At 31.7% G+C, this 17283-nt stretch overlaps 1 long non-coding RNA gene across 1 annotated transcript; it reads right to left on the bottom strand.

The window, feature by feature from the left end:
* Positions 1-2184: 2184 nt before the first annotated feature.
* On the bottom strand, positions 2185-16839 carry LOC146997965 (uncharacterized). The gene is made up of 2 exons (XR_015039972.1): positions 16603-16839; positions 2185-3471 (listed from the first exon to the last, which is right to left on the bottom strand). It is a non-coding gene; the product is annotated as an uncharacterized LOC146997965 (long non-coding RNA).
* Between the last annotated feature and the right edge of the window lie 444 nt (positions 16840-17283).

Here is a 17283-nt window from a genome sequence, read left to right as displayed (position 1 = left end):
AAACACGATATTTTCTTTTAAATGCTTTGTGTAAAAGAGAAGTAAAAAATACCTTGAATAATTGAACATTTTAAGGTAATTAGGTACTTAACGGTATACCAAGTTTTATAACTGACAGCCTCTGGCAATGTATCTAAGATTCATTTTTAGCGACTTCGTTTATGATTGCATACTTCTGTATCTTCAGTTACTGAAGATATCAATGTTGTAATTTACTAAAGTTGTAATCTAAATCAATTGGAAAGTCGAAGCCATAAACAGAGGTTCGTGTCAAGATATTTTAACATATTATGCACAGAATCATCATGGAACAGTGTTGTAAAATGTTTAGGAATGATTTTAACCACGAAAAGAATTTTGCAACCTAATCGCTGAATCCAGTTTATTTGATAAATTATTCTACGCTTAGTAAAGATAAATTAATAGCTTAAAAATGTTTAATAGTTGCTTGCCTTAAAAATAGCTGTGCATTTATATTCAGAATTGAAAACATGACTCTATAATTTTCTTATCGTATTGGATATCTTAGTTTTACTGCGAAATTAAATCTTGCGTCATTGCTGCAAGGAATGGAATTTAAATTTAACAAACATTCTCTATTCGTAAAAAGCAAATTTAAAGTTAATTCAATTTTAAATGAAATCGAATTACAAATAAATGATTTATTATTGCTGCAAACTACAAGGAACTTTAAATTTGATTTTACGAATAGAGAATGTTTGTTAAATATATATATATATATATATATATATATATTTTTTTTTAAGACCGCGATATATTTGATATATATATATATACATATAATAGCCTCTACTGATGTAGGAAGTGATAGCTCAAAGCGCACTTTTGTAATTATTAGTACTTATGTTTTTTTACATTCTAGAAATGCTGATCTCTTTCAGAAGTTGTTTTCATAAATAAATGATTATAGTTATTTAAAAATTGATAGTTACATTTGAGAAGGTCACTTAAATTTAAAGCTAGAATATTCATAGAGATTTCTTTTAAATATTCCAGGAACTCCAGGTATCCCACTACACGTAAAAAGGACATAGTGACATTGCATTAAACGACGAATTTTAAGTTACTTAAATGATAAATTTATTCATTGCTTGTTAGCTGTATAAAAAGATATTTGAATTTCCAATGTTAAGCTCTCAAATTAATTTTTTCGTTGGGGTGGCTTTACTGTCATAAGCACGTAATTATACGAGCACTGTCATAAGCTCGTAAATACTCTATATTAGAACAGTTCGTATTCTGATTAATGATTGTTTCGCTGTCTTATATTGAAACATTTCTTGTATGAAAAGAAAATTTAATATAAATGTATGTTAAGTTATCTTTCTTGTAAATCACTTTATTACGTTACAAGCAAAACGAAAAGTGCTAGAAAGAATTCAAGAGCATAAAATGGGAATAATTAGCCTATTGACTCATGCATTCACACCCTTTTTTAAGAAAATAGAGAGGGAAACATTTTGAGAATAATTTAATTTTCCGAATAACGTGGTTAAACGGTGGTAGCAGTTACAGTAAAAACAAAGCAAAAGAAAAGCGTTCTTGAATACATTATCTGTAACTATCACAATATTATTAATTTAAATGAATCCTTTTTTAAATAAGAACTCATAATAAAATTAAAATTAATAAACTATCTTCATTTCTACTTCCCCTTATTTCACTCGCCCTTATTGTTGTTTACTGTGAATGTCTAAGCTTTGAATTATTTAATGCTATTGGAAGTAGTGTCTGTGTGGTCTGTGTGTGTAAAGATATATTCACCTTTATTCCTTCACCTTTATTCAACCATTCACCTTTATTCCTTGAGCAAATCAGTAAAATGGAAACATTCATTGCGAGGTCAAATACATTCTAAAATTTAGGCGAGCTCGATTATTGAACTCCTTGAGGAATGGAATGGGAAAACTGGGTGAACAATTTTAAAATTTCAGAGCCTGATGAGAAGAAAAATGCGCCACTAAATACGATAATTAATATTATGAATCGATTCAAGGAAAAAACACTAAATTCATAGTTTTCTAAAAAATTCAGAATTTATTAAAACTGTTTCTTTTACAGTTGTTTAGTTTTACTCTTTTCTCAATATCAAAAAGTACATATAAAAAAGCTTAAAATTTACAAATCATATGATTTACATCTGTTAAAATAACGTTTTTAAAACCAACTCGTACAAGTGAAATAGCGATGAAAACGATAAAATGTGTAACTCTGTTCTAGCTGACTAGTAGATATAAGCTGAAACAGAATACTCTGAGATCGGTGGTTATTGTGATATCATACTAGAAAATTCTTTACCATGCATTCGTATTCCTTCATCTGGATTTCTTTCATCCGGAATAATGGGCCAGTGCTAATAAAAATGTCATCAAATATGCAAACGTCTCGGTGCCAAAATTAGCCTTATACTACAGGAATTCATAAACGGATAGGTATCTGTACAATGGTTTATTTTCCACTTATGTTCAACTATAAAACTAAAATATTTTGTGAACATTTCCTTATCATAATCTTGATTGTCATCGTTATCAGGAACATAAATTCTAATATCACCATTGTCAAGATCAGCGTCTTCGTCGATGCGTAATTCCCTCGTATTTTTCGTTTTATTCTGCTACTTAATTTGTGCCAAGAAAACAAAACTGCCGCTAGATTTGACTCGTTAAGGGCTTTTTGAAACAAATTAAGAAAAAAACATTCCTGGCATACGAACGATTCGGGATCTTTCATATATTTAGACCACAGATGGACTACTGATGAGCTTGTAAAATTATTATGAATACCTGCAACTAGTGAATCTTTCTTTTCCGATGACATTTGATTCCATAACTGAATAACGGATTCTTCTATACCGTATATGCATGATAATCTATACCGCTGATCATTTGAAATTCTGTTGTCTCGAATCAAGCGTTCCGCGATTTTCTTCTCATCTAAATGGCCGTTTGTCCAATCTGCCGGCGTCCAAAACTGTGCAGTGAAGTCGCAAGGGATGTTAAACATTGTCTTCCATTCTCCACTCCAAACTAATAGCTCTTGTGCAGTTGCTCGAATGCTATCAATTAAGCATTTCTGCACTGTGCATGGCAGAAAAAGCTCCTTGCACACTTCTGTAGAGCGCTTCGAAATAGATTCTTCCCAATCCATTGTTACGAGCTGAACAGAATAAAAATGTGCCCGATTCAGTTTAATGGAAAAAATATGTTTCTTAAGTTCAAAGTTATGACACATTTGCAAAGCAATTTTTTGAAGCGCCTGTTCCTTTAACAATGTTGGGGTTTTGGAAGAACCCTCTGTCATGAGTCCATCAACGTACGCTTTGTTGAAGATCATTTTTAGCTTGTTTTCCTCTTGTTACTTTCTATTAACAAATTCTTTTCCCAAAAAAGTCCGCTTGCAGTCGTCAAAGAAGCTTTCTCCGAACAATACTTCTTTGACAATTTTCTTCGCCTAAAAATTAAAATAAAATAATTATTAATATAGAGTACTTATTTGAATACCTCTGAACAAAATGAACTAAAAGAAACAAATTCAGCAATTCTGAACTTATTTTTGAACGTTATTAAAAACATTATTTTCTAAAGAACATGTAATATTACATTTTATCTGACTTTTGTGATAATAAAACTCATTCCTAGTACTACATGGAACAGAGTTAAATTTTTTAATTTAATGAATTAAAGGGCAACACTTTTTAATCAGGAAATAGCCTAATTATACACAAATCTATTGTTATTTTTTATGGGAAGAAAACTGTCTCATAAACCCTTAAAATGTAATTCGTATGTTACCTCGTAGAGACATAGAGTTCGTCGCTACGGGACACAGGAAAAGTGTGCACTGCCCTCGCTGTGATTCGAACTCCGAATCTCTCGATTGCGCGTCGCGCGTCCTTCCAGTTACTCCATGATGGCACGGGCCAAATTCTGGCGGTGACAAAATATCATCCACCACCTTGTAGTTAAGACTACTTGTACAGTCTCTCTCTCTCTTTGTTTTTTAAAGAATTTTTTGAACTAAGAACATCAAAGAAATCCGCAGTGCCATCAACGGGATTCGAACTTTTTACTTCCCGATTATCTGTGGGACGTGCTTCCAGTTACGTCACAAAGGCAGCGGAAAGGTTGGGAGAAAATACCTTACAACCTTTTATTTCGTTAAAGCAATTCAAATCACATAATTTTTTTTTTTTTTTTTTTTTTTTTTTTTAGTTTTGCCTATGAAAACAACTGTGAAAAAGGTTTTATTAAGGTGAAGAACATTTAATAAAGCCTTATTTTTTAGGCCTTACCCCATCTGAAATCTCAAAAAAAAAAGATTCAATTTTTTAAAATTATAAGTAACTTTGTAAACAGGAAAATTCACATTATGAAATACATAAAATTTTAAAACATCACGGCTACAATTAAAAGAACAAATTTCGAAAGTTTCTTGTAACACCACTCCGTTTCTTCCAATTATAATTAATGCAAACACTGAAAAATATGAATAATGTATTACTGATTTAAAGCGAAATTTATCCGATTAAATTAATAATTTCAGTCAGCGTTCACAATATCATTAGAAACTTAAAAAACTTACGACTATGAAAAAAAGCATCATTAAACTTAAATTTATGGCATTCTTTATAAAATGTAACTTCTGATAATTTTTCTGTACTTATTTATTCCCAAAAGCTTATTACTTCATTCGTAATAAAAGAATAATATAAAAAATTCAATGTAATATCTAAAGCAAAAATATATTTCATACCTGTAAGAATTTATTTATTCCTTCCCCCCCCCACTCTAAATCCTTTTAATCCATTTTTTTCAGCTTTCCCTTCGTTTTTAGTTTCCTAATGCACTTATAATAATGCAATGCATTTGTATATATTGAATCCCAATGCACTTGTATATATTGAAAACACCAGCTTTTTATTCTAAAACTTTGCGAGTATGTGCTAAATTATTGTAATCAGTTTCCGTTTAGATTCTGCGCATTCTGCCTTAAATTTGAATATGAAAATAAGGCGTAAAATTTAAGCGAATGTAACTTATCTAGAGATATACGTATATGCCGCCTTTAGTTTAAGTACTAAAGGTCTAGTTCAAAGGAACTGTATGTGCTACGAATTTAAGGTCTAGCTGCCCAACCGGTATTGTGGTTAGCGTCGCTGACTGCCATGCCGAAGAGCCCGGATTTGAATCCTGGAGAAGGCATGGTTTTTTGTAAATATATAGTGTCGGTGTGGCATGGCGGAACTCTAAATATGCCGCGAGCCGAAAGTCTTCTCGTGTGGTTTGGTGGAAGGCGAGAGGAGTGGAAGACCCTCGGACCCGCCCCCCCGCGTGCTGTCCATTAAAATTGGATGGACTGTAAGAATCGAATCGGAATATCGAAACTTTGAGGAAGTTAAACCCATCTGGATATTAAAATAAGGTTCGATAGTCGGGTAATCTCTTTTTTATAAGCCAAATATATATTTATTTTAATGCTAGTGAGAAAAATATATTCCTTCGTGTACATTTTTATTTTATTTCAACAAGATTACGTAATTAAAAAATTAATGCTTTTATTTTCAGAACAAAAATTATATACCCCTCTCGATAAGAAACATATTAAAATTAAATTTTATTTACTCCAGCAGAAAACTTATTCCTAATTTCTCAACATTTAATGCGGTAGAAAATCTAAAACCTGCCAGCACCTCAAATCGGTGAAATCCCTCAGATGTCAACAATAAAATGCAAATTGTTTTGGAGATTTTTTTATGTCATTTGAACGCTTTTTTGGCGATAGGTTTTTCTCATTCAATATTGTAGTTAGCTACGGTTCATGGGTTATCATTTTATAGTTGTTGTTGAATAAATATTCTGCCAAAAGTCACTAAACTTATGCTTCTAACTGAAGATTAATCATATGTCCTTTAAACAATGCATGTGGGATCGCGTACGTTACTTTCTCAGTCAGCAGATGGACTTATTATCGTATTCTTGGAGTGTTGGAAAGCTTCCTGTCGGAACAGAGACAGCAGATTGGCGGAAAGATGCTGACACTCAAAAGTAGGACAAGTCTAGACATTTATAGCAAGTCGCTTCAATAATGTTCCGTATCCTTCAGTAATTTAATGGTAGGAGCAGATGTTTAACTTCTTGTTCGGCATCGACGTATGTAATCTCTTCATGTTCATTTCTTCAATTAACCTTAATTATACGTAGTCATTGTCTAAAAATAAATGTATGAATCTACAGTACTGGGGTGATTATTTCCGAGCTACGGAGACACCGCATACATGCATGCAAGACTGCAGTAGCTGGTATTTTTGTACTTTTCCTTTAATGAAGCGATCTACCGAAGGCTGTGTGGTTGGTCTTCGTGACTTTCTCCATGTGACTGATAATTACATTAATCAGTCAGTCTACCTTAAAAAGTCCTTTACGAAAGCATCCCTGGTCTTGGGCAAACAACTCTTGCGTGCTTTGCCGTGCTCTAATAACCTAACCATTAAATGAGCAGCAGCCAAAATATAGGCAAGCACGTTATTTACAGCAACCTTACACGATTAACCACCTAAAACATTATGACTCATTAACGTTTCGATCCAGACACGTGGTTCGTACGAAATTTTAAGGACGACTAAAGATGGATTTTACGATCCGACTTTGCCAAATAATAAAGACTCTCTATCTGATTTCTTATAAGAAAAGGAAAAATTTACTTTATTTTCAAGTGCTAAATGCAAGTTCGAAATGGACGATCATGCCAAGAGAAAAAAGACTGCAAAAACACAAAATTGGTTGAATGGAATTTTTCTTTTCACAAAATTCTGTAATTTTTTCACCTAAAATCCAGGTACGACTTGAATGTATCTTCCGCATTCTCCTAATTATTTCAATCCAAATTTTGTGCCAACATTTATATTTGGCGACAGCTGCTGCCTTGTAAATGTATATATATTAATCGATTGACACAGAGTAACTCGAGGGTTATCTGCTAATGAGAGGGATGCGTTCGTGGAAGGCTTTCTGGGAATATTTTGGTCTAGTATATAAAAGATCAACTTGTAAAAGTTGAGAAACTACATGAAGTAAAAATGAACTGGGTGAAAGCCCATATTGGTGTTTTAGGTAACGAGAGAGCAGACATGCTGGCCAAAGAAGCTGCTATGGGTAATGTTGAGGATGTGTAATATGAATATGAGGAAGTTTCCTTTGTAAATCCTCCACGACAGCATAACTTGCCTTTGGCAGACAGCCATCTTGTGCTTTGCTAAATTCAAATAAATTAACTTACTTAATTTGCTATTTTGTTTATTTCAAGTACAAATTTTAATTTTATTTCCCATTTAGTTCCGTTCAGTGTGTAACTTCACTCATATGATCATGTGCAGATTAAATGAAATTTTTTATTGTATATTTTTAATAGAATCTTTAATCTATTCCTAAATCGATTAATGAAATGCATGGAAATAGTAGCTCAATAGTTTTAAAAATATAATATATCTGAGAATATTTAAGGGAATTCTCCGAGAGTCTTAATATTTTATTCATTTTATTCTTATTAATCTTCCATTATAGTTTAATATTTTATTCTGATCATAGTTTTCCATTTTCTAACAAATAAATTTGAATCTTTTTAGCATTAGAAAAAATCCTCTCCAAAAGCAATTCTAAAGGTCATTATTAAGCAACTAATTAGATATGTATTAAAGCAAGAGAATTAAGAAAGAAGTAGAATTTCCTCATGACGCCCATACCTTTCTTTAACAGCAATTTTTACTTCTACATCTACTAATCCAAATCTTACTGAAATGTGTTAGCTTAATTAACAGTATACCGTATTTCTAGATTTCAAGCTTTGAAATAATGAATCAAATTGTTGTTTGGTTTTCAAATTGTCAATCAATTGTCAAAATTGTCCATTTTGTTTAGTCTGGATTGTTAAACAATCTAGATCTGTTTAACAATCCAGACTAAACCATGGACTCTACTTTATATGGGACTAAATAATTTAAGAAACAAGAAGAGTGACAAAATGGGTTTTAAAAAATATATAAAAAGATATATTTTCAAAACTAAGGTATTAAATTTAAATAGTATTTAATACCTGGAAGAGCAATTTTTAATTTTTAATGCAAATTGTTCAAACATGTAGAAAAGATATTTCATACTCTGTATCCTTTAAATGCAGTGATGTAATCAATTTTAGTACAAATGCTAACAGCAGGGTCAGATTTTGTACACGTCAGTTAGCACATATGCTAATAAAAATGTGTATCTTGTAAAATTTATATCATACTGTTAATAAAAATTTATACTATCATTAACAAGGGGGCTAATTTCAATCTTTGGTTTAGAAATAAAACTAAAAAAATCTTTCCCTTTTGCATTACTATGGGAAATTATTAGGATAGCCAATCATAGCTTTAAGCAATATTTATTGTATTTTGAATTTCCATTATCCGGGATATCTAATTATACATTGCAAAATTTCCACTGCAGTTCATTCTTTGAAACATCAGTATCGCCACATTTCAAAATGAAAAGAAATAAAATTTGATCCGAGGGGGGAAAAAATATTTTCTCGAGTTGAATTACGTGCTACGTTAGAATGTAAAATCATTTCTTTGCTAACTGGAAATCTGAGTATTACTACACCATTATTATATAATTTCTTGCTCCGAAACTTCGATTTGACGAATATGGCAGCCTCCATATTATGAAACTCAAGAGTAACTTTAGTCATATGAGGAGCGTAGCTCTATATTATACTATATGTCATGAAACCAGATGACTCGTCACATGAGTAAATTACTGTTGAATATGATAATAATAATAGGAGGCTACCCTATTCCTTGAAACGAAACCAGTTAAACTGAAAGCGAAAAGATGGGGACGTTTTCAGAGCACATTCCTACAACTCAAATGAAAATAAAACCTTTTAAAAGGGGACGTAGTGTTACAAGAATAAAATTAGAAGTGACACCTTGACAGTGTAAATAATGGAGGATTCCTTTGCACCTACCGGACTATCACACGCTTGAAGACTATTGGGTATATCTTATTTAACTTTACTTTTTTGTCATTTTTGATTTTACGCAAGAAATTAAAATTGTAATTAACAATGTACCCGTACTATAAAATGAAACTTTTTTTTTTTTTTTCAATAATAATTAGACGGTTAATTTAGAAGTCAGACAACAAAAATTAGCGTTATATGTTCAGATTTAATAATATAACTTTGATTTTGTGACTGAAATTTGAAAATATGACACTCCTTTTTGTTGTTTGACTTCTAAGTTAATACTTGTTCGGGGGTGTTATTGTATCTTAATTAAACGGTTATTTCACGCAAAAGTTTTCGTTCATAAATCTTACAGTAGAGGATTAATGAAACGTATAAATTGCACAGTTGTAAAAAATAACATTTTGTGGCCGTAGTACTGATAGGAGGAAAAAAATATTGAAAGACAAATCAAACTGAAGTCTGTAGTTTAAAGTAATCAGATATTCGAAAATAATCCAAGGTTAATTATTGCATTAACAACATTCTTTTTCGTCTTCTACGGCACAAAAGTCCAGGGTGAGTTTGGTTTTCTTCTCCCCTCGTTCCTCCGCCTTCGCAGTACAACTGGAAGCATACACAACGCGTATTCGGAGGTCCGGAGTTCGAATCCGGCGGGGGCATTGAACATTTTTCACGTCTCCAGCATCAAAAGATCTTAACAGTTCTGCAAGTCACACCCGAACTAAAAGGGGGTGGATGATAATTCACAATCACCAGTATTTGACGACTGGTTCCCCTAATCACCAGTCGTCCTTTAAAAGGGGGAGGATGTAAGGTATTTTCTTCCTCCTTTCCGCATGCCTTCGTGGTGTTAATTGGAAGCCTACAACCAAGCCATACTCGGCTTTCCTGCTATTCTGATTGTTTTTTAATTGTTTTATTGTTAAATAATGTAATGTTAAAAATATTCAGATTGCTTCAGCAAATTAACAATATTAATTAATTAAAAATTTCTTGAAATTTAACTTAAGAGAAAATAGGTTTCGAAAATAATAATACATCACCATTCACCGCTTTTTCCCATACCTTACAACTGCTATGCATTTATATTATTATATATACAATATAATTTATATTAGTATATTGTACAATGTGTACATGGTATATGCTTTACAGATAGCATTTCCAATGCTACATGATAATAAAATAAAAATATCCTTAATGTATATCGGAAAACAGTTATATATAAAATTTGGAGTCCTGTGTTAAATATATGAATTTTTCAAAAAGTTAATAATATTATAAAGAAGCAAATATCTTCTTTTCAGATCACTCAGTTCGTTATAAGTATTGCTATATTACTGTTATAATTTGCAAACAAATTAAAAATATGTTGTTTCATGGAATGTTAGCAACTCGTAACACGGACAGTCGGCCAGACTTTAAATGAGTTATTGGAAACAAAACTTTGCCATAAATATATAATAGTCTCTTAAAAATGTGCTTGCACCATATGCATAATTAAAGCTAAAATTCTGCAAAATTCAGGTGCTCGAATTCTGTTTCGGCAAAAACATATAAATTCATTTGAATACGTAACCTAAATCTAAATTTTCTTGAATTTGAGCTCTGAACAATTCGCGAATCCATCAAATAAGAATTCGAGAAACACAAATAAAGAAAAATATCACTCAATTTCTAAAAGTTGCTTAATAAAAAAAAATAAAAATAACTTAAAAACCTGCATTTAATGAAATATAAGTTCAAGAAAATGATTTAAAAAATATTGCTGCATTTGTTAAAACACAAATTAGAAAAATAAAACGTATAATTTAATCTTTTGAATCCTTGGGCTCATTCACTTGTTAAAATTTGATAAAGAATTCGAACAGCAATTCAGATTTTAATGAACATTTCAAAATTCAGCAGCCGTGATTGAGCTGTTTATCTGGTAAACAACACGAATCGTACGGGATGCAGCACTTTCTATGCTACTTATGCCTTAGCGTGAGTTGTTGAAACCATTCAGAATTTATTTGTTGATAGATTATTGATGTCCAGAATTATCGTCAAGATTTAAATTTAGTTTCGAGCAAGGGCAGCGCACCGATTGCTTAGAAATTCTCATGCATTTCATAATATTGCAGACTCATATACAATCAAACTGCAAAGGGCCGTTACCACTGGGGTTTATCTGAGTTAACGGAGACAGTTGATGTAACCGACGCATCTCCAAAACCAGTTTTTTTTTCCGTAGGGCCTCAAGTTGAAAAATCTGAACTGCAGGCATAGCGGAGCTAGTCCAAAAAATATGTATTGTCAATTATTGAATTAAACATACACGTTCTTCGGCTAGTCGACACATGGAACTGACTTCGTTAGCTCAGATAAACCCCAGTGGGAACGGCCGTGACGTTAGAGAGGGAGAAGGCCGTGACACTTAATAACATGGCGGAGCTTTCCGTCCGATGTTATCGTCGGAAAGTCGTCTGAATTCTTAAATTTTCGTCGGAAATATAACTTTATCATGTTGCTTAGTTAATTAAAATAGCTGAAAGAAAGGAGGCTTTATATACATACACACTTTTTAAGCTTTTTACAGATATTTTAATTAACTTTGTGCATAAATATAATTGAAAGAACCGAAAAACAAACGAACATTTTACAAAAATTTAAACGCTAATTGAAAATTGCCACTGTCATGATAAATTGGGAAGAGGCTCTTAAGATAATAATTAATATTTTACCTAGGGTCAAGTATTTAATTATACGCGTTTCAGAGCAAAATATATGACCATCAACTTCAGCGTATGTAAAGGAAATACTTTGACATATTTAGTGAATGTGGCAATATTTTAAAAAGCACATAAACTATGCAGTGTTTGAAAGTTACCAGAAAAAAGAAACAGAACTACTATTTCCATTTAATATAAAATCATTTAATGTTTTTTAAATAGCAAGCTGTTAAAAGTACAATAATTAGTAGCAATGCTGATGATTTTTAACATAATTTCTTTCGATCATATGTAAATATATTTATATACACTAAATTTAGACAATGGCAGATTCTCACGGTCATTTTACTCCTTTTTCCAAATCTATAACATTCCTTTGGGTACTTTACCTTGGATACTGGGCAGAAATAATTTGAATAATATACACAATAGTAAGAACTGCACATTTAAATCTGCTCTTCTTCAAATAGCACACAACAAAATGTTTTTTCTCATTTGTCTTGAGTCCCACCAGCGGCCGAGCGGTAAAGTCGCTGAACACTGGTAGTTCGGTCCGAGGTTCGAATCCCGCGAACGGGCTGGCTGCATGGGTGTTTTCGTGATTTTCCCCATGTGTAACGTGTATACGAGCCAGTTTTCCTTAGAAAGTCTTCCACGAAGGCATCCTTTCCCTTAGGCGGATAGCCTTAGTGTGCTTTGCCATAATTAAATACACCACCAACACACCACCCATTTATCTTGAATTTTTTTTGCTATCACAAGCATGTACAAAAATTAAAAATGAAAATGGAATGTATTCAAATGTAATAATTAAAAAACATAACTTGCAACATTTGTATTCATACTAAGAGATATACTACAAATTCCAAAAGAAAAATAACAGAACTGCAATTTGCAGTTAATGTAAAATTTAATGTTTTTAAAAATTGTATGATTAAAAATGAAATAATTATGGGTTACAATATTTAGTAGTAATGCTGATGTTTTTTAGCACCATTTCTTTCAATCATATACATATTTTTAGGTTCTAAATTTTAGGATAATGCGAATTATGATTGTCGTGTATATGCTTTTTATTGCCAGTTGTGTATGTTGTTTGTTAGGTTATTTCATTTCAAATATGAATGTTGGAAGGCTTTTTTGTTATAAGATTTAGGTATGTTTCTTGTATGAAATATTTTTATCACATTTATTAGCTAATTTATATAGCATTTCATTTACATATGCTGGAGATATAGAAGTTGATGGTTATATATTTTGCTCTGAAACGCGAATAAATTAATACTTGAGCTTAGGTAAAATATTAATTATTATCTTAAGAACCCCTTCCCAATTTATCATGACAGTGGTAATTTTCAATTAGCGTTTAAATTTTTGTAAAATGTTCGTTTGTTTTTCGGTTCTTTCAATTATATTTATGCACAAAGTTAATTAAACTATCTGTAAAAAGCTTAAAAATTGTGTATGTATATAAAGCCTCCTTTCTTTCAGCTGTTTTGATTAACTAAGCAACATGATAAAGTTATATTTCCGACGTAAATTTAAAAATTCAGACGACTTTCCGACGATAACGTCGGACGGAAAGCTCCGCCATGTTTATTAAATGTCATGGCCTTCTACCTCTCGAAGGTCACGGAACGGCCCTGTACAGCGAACCCAGTTTATACTAAACCCCCAGATCTAACAAACTATCTGGTCCCGTCCAATTTCCTATACATTTTACACTTAATGTTACTTTATACGGTTATCTACGGTTTCAGTTGTTCAAAAATCAGATAACACACTTTGTGGAAATCTTGGACTGAAAAATTTTGTATAAAACATTTTTGCGGTCTTTCTGCAACTTTCAACTGGAAAATTATTAATTCTTAAATTCCCCTCTTTGCGGTTAGAATAGGAAAAACTACGTTTGGATTACTTCACCTTTGGCTGTGTTCTAAACAAAAGGCTATGAGAGAAAAATATAACACACCTTCTCGTAAAATCAGAATACACAATATATCTTAGGAAAACCTATTGTGTCACGCACCAAGCCAAAGAAACTTTGATCCATTGAGATAAAATGCTTTTAATTTCATTCTAGTTCTCTGAGTAATCAAACAGCACTCTGTTCAAGCTCGATGTTTATTTATAATTATAAATACTCGTTTTAAATGGAAAAGTGTAATCGGAAAGACACGTTTTTATGCTAAGTAATGTTTCGTGTAAGATTATTAAACATTTTTTTTTTTTTTCCTTTGAGAACATACAGACTCCCCGTGCACCACATATGTACAACACGGGGCTTACAGAAGTAAGTTAACTAGAACATTAAAGGTTACATGTATAGATAAAAATTAAAAATCACATGCATAAATAAAGCGAACAAAAGCAGAGAACAGCAGTCTGGACTTCACGAAAACAGATAAGTTCACTGGCCAAGTCACTCCGAACATTTTCAAATCGTTCTGTAAGCATAATATAGGCCCATCAAATGTAGGGCACGAGAAAATCAAATGTTCCACATCCTGAGGAACTCTTTTTGAACATTCACATAAATTGTTTGATCGTAGATTAAAACGAAACAGATAACTTGCAAATTTACCGTGACCAGATAAAAACTGAGACACTTTAAAATTTAACGAGAGGAAAGACTCGGAATTCAGTCTATGGTAAATAGAAGGAAGGAACTTTTTGGTGACTTCAGCATTACAAGATGAAATGTATTCCTCATTCCACATAGCTAAAAGCTTTTTATAATGAAAGGACTTCCAATAACTCTTTGGAATGCTAATGTTGATATCAATGGGTAAATTTAAGGCATCTTTAGCTAAGAAATCAGCTCTTTCATTTCCGTAGAAACCATGATGAGCACGCACATAAGCAAAGCAGATATCAATTGTGTTGAAACCGAAAAACAACTAACCAGAAATTTAGCTGTTTTGCATAATAATAATTAACTTTTAATGCATTTTTTTAATTAAAGTTACTATTAACATTTGTTTATGACAATAATAATTATAAAGAAGCAGACGTTCTTATGTAATTTATCAATCAACTTCGACCCTTCAGATCGGATAGAGTGAACCAAATTCTCGGCACCTTGAAGTTTGTTAAAGAGGAGTTCGACACCAATATAGCTTTCATGGTCGCTAATGAGATGACATGTAGTAATACTGAAATTGTAACAATCTCGTTTGTTTAATAATAAAACTCAGTTTTTCAAAATTCTGCGTTGAAACATATAATGGTTTTTCAACTTAAGATATGGAATGATCTCAATGCCCCCCCCCAAAAAAGGCTCGAATCTTGAATCCTTTTTAAGATTTGCGGTATTCAAAACATCCCATCTCTATCATGCACTATTAGTTCTGACACAAAAGCAAATATATATCCTACATTGCTAAAACTCTATGCTATTTTTGTCTGTAATATTCAAACTAAGAACTTCCGCATTACGCTTTTAAAGCATTAAATTATGAACTATAAAAAATTAAATTTGAGAAAATGTGTTTAGAGAGGTTGCACATCTCTTAACACTCTTGCTAGTGATACATTCAATTCTACAAATGGACAGGAAAGTGTAAGCTTTAAATTTAGCCAAACGTTTCACTTAAAATTTTAAACGCAAGTTTTTGTAAGGATCTGTATCTTTAATTAGTGGGAAGAAGAAGAGGGAAAAAGACCATAGCTTTATGCGGTTAAAATATTCCAAGGATATAGTAATTAATATTTTCAATAGATAATTAAAATTACATGAATTTCTATAAAATAAGTTTACGAGGGTTGAACGTTTTTTGTAGAATACTATTTAAATTAGAGAAAGTTTATTTCTATAAATTTTATGATTATCTTAAGTCTTACGAAATTTAATTTCTATGCAACCTCTTAAATATATGTTATCACTGTTTCATTTAGTGTTTTAAACTATGCAATTTTGAGATTCTTCATATAAAATCAACAGGCCAAAATTTTTTTTATCAAAGTGAAGAATTTAAGTAAGAAATTGTATAGAAAACGATCGTATGAAATTTAGGTTTACAGTAATTTATAATAAGCTTGAAATTGCCGTAGTAATAGTTTACCTTAATGGTTCACTAATGATACTGGAATCACGGATTTATAGCCAATAATTGAAACAATGCTTAATCTTTCGAATGTTTTAAAATATCGAATAACTAGATATCAATTACGTTCAGATAGCTTTGAACTTTGTTCTGAACGTGAAACAAAAATTTTGTAACTACACATAAATTTCATGCTATCTAGTGATTAAAGGATAATATAATAGTTAACAATAATAACAATGCTGTAACAATTTATTGTAATATCTAGAATCACATGTTATTTATTTGGAAAGAAAGAAGGCCTTTTGCCATACATTATAAAATGCATAAAATTTATTCTTCCATTAAATTTGTGCTGCAGGAAGTCATGTTCTAAATTAGTAAAATGTATTGCCAACTAAAACTTTTAACATGCAACAAATAAAACACTTGATAGTAAGGAACTTAAGTGAATTTTCTGAAATAAAAGATAATTTCATACAGCGGATACATAACATCTTGGCCGAGAATTTTATATGTCCTATTATTTGTAATAGTTAACACTTTTTGTTTTTCTCTCGATAAAATGTAGGTATTAATGGGTTTCGAAAAAAATGTGTGCCTTTATCCAACATTTGTATATTATACTTACAAATTTAAATCCAACTACAAAATCTAGTGCAGAAATTCTTCCAAGGCTAAAAATTTTGATAAGACGCGAAGGAATTCCTAAAATTACATGAATAACCTCGCAAAAAAGTAGGCATAATCATTTCTGCTAGATTATTAAATGCTTATTAGATTACTTAGAATAAAAAATGTTTTATACTTACCACGGGTGAAGAGATTCTGCTACTCCCTGAAGGATTCTGCTAGGAAACGTTTGGGCAGCAAAACACACAACTCCAACACGGCTGAGAGCAAATGCTTTTTTGCATTGAGGGATTGGATATTTCATGAAGGTTGCATTTCATCCGATTTCTGAGGAAGTCAGAGAAAATGATTGCATTAGCGGAAACCAATACTATCCAACAAAGGCATTGTTACTTGACCTTGTCACAAAGGAGACAGGTGTTTGCTAAATGTCAAAGAGTAGAACGGGCTTAGAATCCTGAAGACTCTACCCCAAGTCGAAAACATTTTTTCAATAGGTTGCGAAACAATAACTTTTATAAGGCGCATAAGTGAAGCCCCACACCCGATAAAAATTTTGCCCCTAGGAAATTGTCGAACTGGCGACGAAAAAAAAAAAAAATAGGAAACGCAGCTTTCAGAAATTAGTTTCCACGAGGCAAACAGCTTTTTACGAGAATCGAAATATCCTTTTATTGAATAAGAATCTAAAATATTATTGTTGTTAATAAGATCGTAAACATTATTGATGATTATAAACGTTAATGAATATGCCAGTTCTGATGAAAAATTGAGCTTTTGGCCCTAGATATGGAATGTTCCATAATAGGTAAATCCACATAAATGGGAGGTTGAGTGGGTAGAAAAGAAGAAAGTGATCC

The sequence above is a fragment of the Stegodyphus dumicola genome, chromosome 3, assembly GCF_044657685.1.
Source record: "Stegodyphus dumicola isolate Sdum_Otavi_A_Nest chromosome 3, ASM4465768v1".
Taxonomy (NCBI): domain Eukaryota; kingdom Metazoa; phylum Arthropoda; class Arachnida; order Araneae; family Eresidae; genus Stegodyphus; species Stegodyphus dumicola.
The sequence above is the reverse complement of the archived record's forward strand: the minus strand, read 5'-3'. Positions and strand labels throughout refer to the sequence as shown.